Source organism: Lathyrus oleraceus, chromosome 5 (genome assembly GCF_024323335.1).
Source record: "Lathyrus oleraceus cultivar Zhongwan6 chromosome 5, CAAS_Psat_ZW6_1.0, whole genome shotgun sequence".
In the NCBI taxonomy this organism is placed as follows: Eukaryota; Viridiplantae; Streptophyta; class Magnoliopsida; order Fabales; family Fabaceae; genus Lathyrus; species Lathyrus oleraceus.
This window is the reverse complement of record NC_066583.1, coordinates 375,831,197-375,834,450: the sequence shown is the minus strand read 5'-3', so window position 1 is coordinate 375,834,450 and position 3,254 is coordinate 375,831,197.

Below are 3,254 nucleotides of genomic sequence, written 5' to 3'. Positions count from 1 at the left end.
TCCGATGACTTATGTTGAACTCTATCCATCGCTGATTGATAGAAAGTTAATCACTCTGTGAGACCCTCCCGCTGTACCTGCTAACCCCCAGTGGTGGTATAAGCCTGAGCTTCATTGTGTGTATCATTTCGGTGCTCCCGGACACGACGTAGAGAATTGTTATCCCTTGAAGACCAAGGTGCAAGACCTTATGAGAAGTGGGATTCTGTTTTTCGAGGACGTAGGTCCGAACGTGAAGAAAAACCCATTTCCCGAGCATGGGAAATCTGTTAATATGGTCCAGGGTTGCCATGGCAAGTACAAAGTTAAATATGTCAGTCATATCCGACAATCGCTGGTTGAGTTGCATAGATTGCTGTGTGATTATAGCCATTATGAGCATGACCGTGATGGATGCAGAGTCTGTTCTGTCAATCAGAGAGGGTGTCGCCAGGTGCGCAGAGATGTTCAAGAGATGTTGGACGAAGGAGTCATTGAGATCCTTCAGAACAGAAATGTTGACGAAGATGCTCCCGAAGTCAATGTAATTTCTCCAGTATTCCGGATACCTGAGCCTGTTGTCATCAAGTATGATGGTAGCCAGCAGAAGGTTTCTCCAGCTCTGACTATCAAGCCAGCCGGACCCGTACCGTACTCCTCTGAGAAGGCGGTTCCTTATCGCTACAATGCTGTAGCAGTGGAAAATGGGAAAGAGGTGCCCTTACCCTCTTCGTCTGTTGAAAACATTGCTGATGTCAGTGGTTTGACCCGTAGCGGTCGTGTATTTTCAGCTCCAGTAAAACCCCAGGTTGATACTCGAGGAAGTATCGATACTGATTTTGTTGAACGCCCGATGGGGAATGTTGTGAACACTCTGAATCCGGCACTTGTTGTTAAGCCCTCCTATATATTGAAAACTCCTGCTTCTGCTGGCCCGAGTGGTAATACGAAAGAAGATTGTGATGAGATGCTAAGGCTCATCAAAAGAAGCGAGTACAACGTTGTAGACCAGCTTCTACAAACGCCATCCAAAATATCTGTGTTATCACTACTATTGAATTTTGAACCACACCGGGAGGCTCTGCAGAAGGTGTTGGATGTGGCATACGTAGATCATGATGTCACGCTAGAACAGTTTGATAACATTGTTGCAAACACCACCACTTGTAACAACCTGAGTTTTTGTGACACTGATCTCCCCGAGGAGGGAAGAGACCACAACTTGGCATTACATATATCTATGAGCTGCAAAGATGACGCCATGTCCAATGTGTTGGTGGACATTGGGTCATCATTAAATGTCTTACCGAAAACCGCTCTTGCAAGGTTGTCATATCAGGGGCCTCCCATGAGGCAGAGTGGAGTAGTTGTGAAGGCTTTCAGTGGGTCTTGCAAAACTGTTATTGGTGAGGTTGATCTCCCAGTCAAAATCGGACCAAGTGATTTCCAGATTACCTTCTAGGTTATGTATATTCACCCATCGTATAGTTGTCTCCTAGGCAGACCATGGATTCACGAGGCTGGTGCCGTGACATCCACCCTACATCAGAAATTAAAATTTGTAAAGAATAAGAAGCTGGTGGTGGTAGGGGGAGAAAAGGCTCTCCTGGTTAGCCATTTGTCTTCCTTCTCATATATAGATGATGAGGATGAAGTTGGAACTCCCTTCCAAGCTTTATCTATTGCTGAACTTGTTGAGAAGAGAACTCCCTCATTTGCTTCCTACAAAGATGCAAAGTTGGCCATTAAGCATGGTGCAACTGCTAGATTGGGGCAAATGATTGAGTTAAAAGACAACAAGTCCCGGGCTGGCATATGCTATTCTTCTAGGGTCTTCAACAAGCAAGGTATGTTCAAGAGTGGTGGTTTCATCCACGCTGGTCAAGATGAAGAGGCATATGCCATTTTGGAAGAGGACGAAGAGGATTCTGGCAACTTCATTATCCCTGGTGGGATTTGCAATAATTGGGTCGATGTGGATATTCCAACAGTTATCCATAAGTCAAAGTAATGTTCATTGTGTTTGAAAACCCTTCTCCCATGCCAAAAGGAGAAGTGATGACATTGTTGGCACATAAATTCAATGATATTTTCATTCAATAAATTCATGTTAAAATATTTGTTTTTCCAATTATTTTCCCTTTTTTGCTTTTTTGCATGAAATTGGTGATCACATAAAACCCTAAAAATAAGAATAAAATCAATCTTTTCATCTGCATAATGATTTGCTTTACTTGAATTCTAAAAACTTTTTATATCCAAAATCATTATGCAGGTTAATCAAACCCATTGAACATAATGATCCAACACCATCTCCCAACTTTGAATTCCCGGTATTTGAGGCAGAAGAAGATGATGTTGAAAAGATTCCTGACGAGATTACCCGCCTACTTGAGCATGAAGAGAAGATCATTAAGCCACATCTTGAGAATCTGGAAACAGTCAATTTGGGGTCTGAAGATTGTGTGCGAGAAGTAAAAATTGGGGCACTCCTGGAAGAGTCTGTTAAGAAGGGGTTGATTAAATTGCTACGAGAATATGTCGACATCTTCGCCTGGTCATATGAAGACATGCCTGGTCTAGATACTGATATCGTGCAACATTTCCTACTTTTGAAGCCTGAGTGTGTGCCTGTGAAGCAAAAGCTCAGAAGAACTCATCCCGATATGGCAGTGAAGATCAAGGAGGAAGTTCAGAAGCAAATTGATGCAGGATTTCTGGTGACTTCTACATATCCTCAATGGGTGGCCAATATTGTGCCCGTGCCCAAAAAAGATGGAAAAGTCCGGATGTGTGTGTACTATAGAGACTTGAATAAAGCTAGTCCGAAAGATGATTTTCCACTACCACATATTGATATGTTGGTAGATAATACAACTAAATTCAAGGTCTTCTCGTTTATGGACGGATTTTCCGTATATAATCAGATTAAAATGGCACCCGAGGATATGGAGAAGACAACATTCATCACACCTTGGGGAACATTCTGTTATCGAGTGATGCCCTTCGGTTTGAAGAACGCCGGAGCCACGTATCAACGAGCTATGACTACCTTGTTTCATGATATGATGCATAAGGAGATCGAGGTATATGTTGATGATATGATTGCTAAGTCAAAAACGGAAGTTGAACATGAAGAACACCTGTTGAAGTTTTTTCAGCGTTTGAGGAAGTATAAGCTTCGCCTGAATCCAAACAAGTGTACATTTGGAGTCTGTTCCGACAAGCTTTTGGGCTTTATCGTTAGTGAAAGAGGTATTGAGGTTGATCCTACA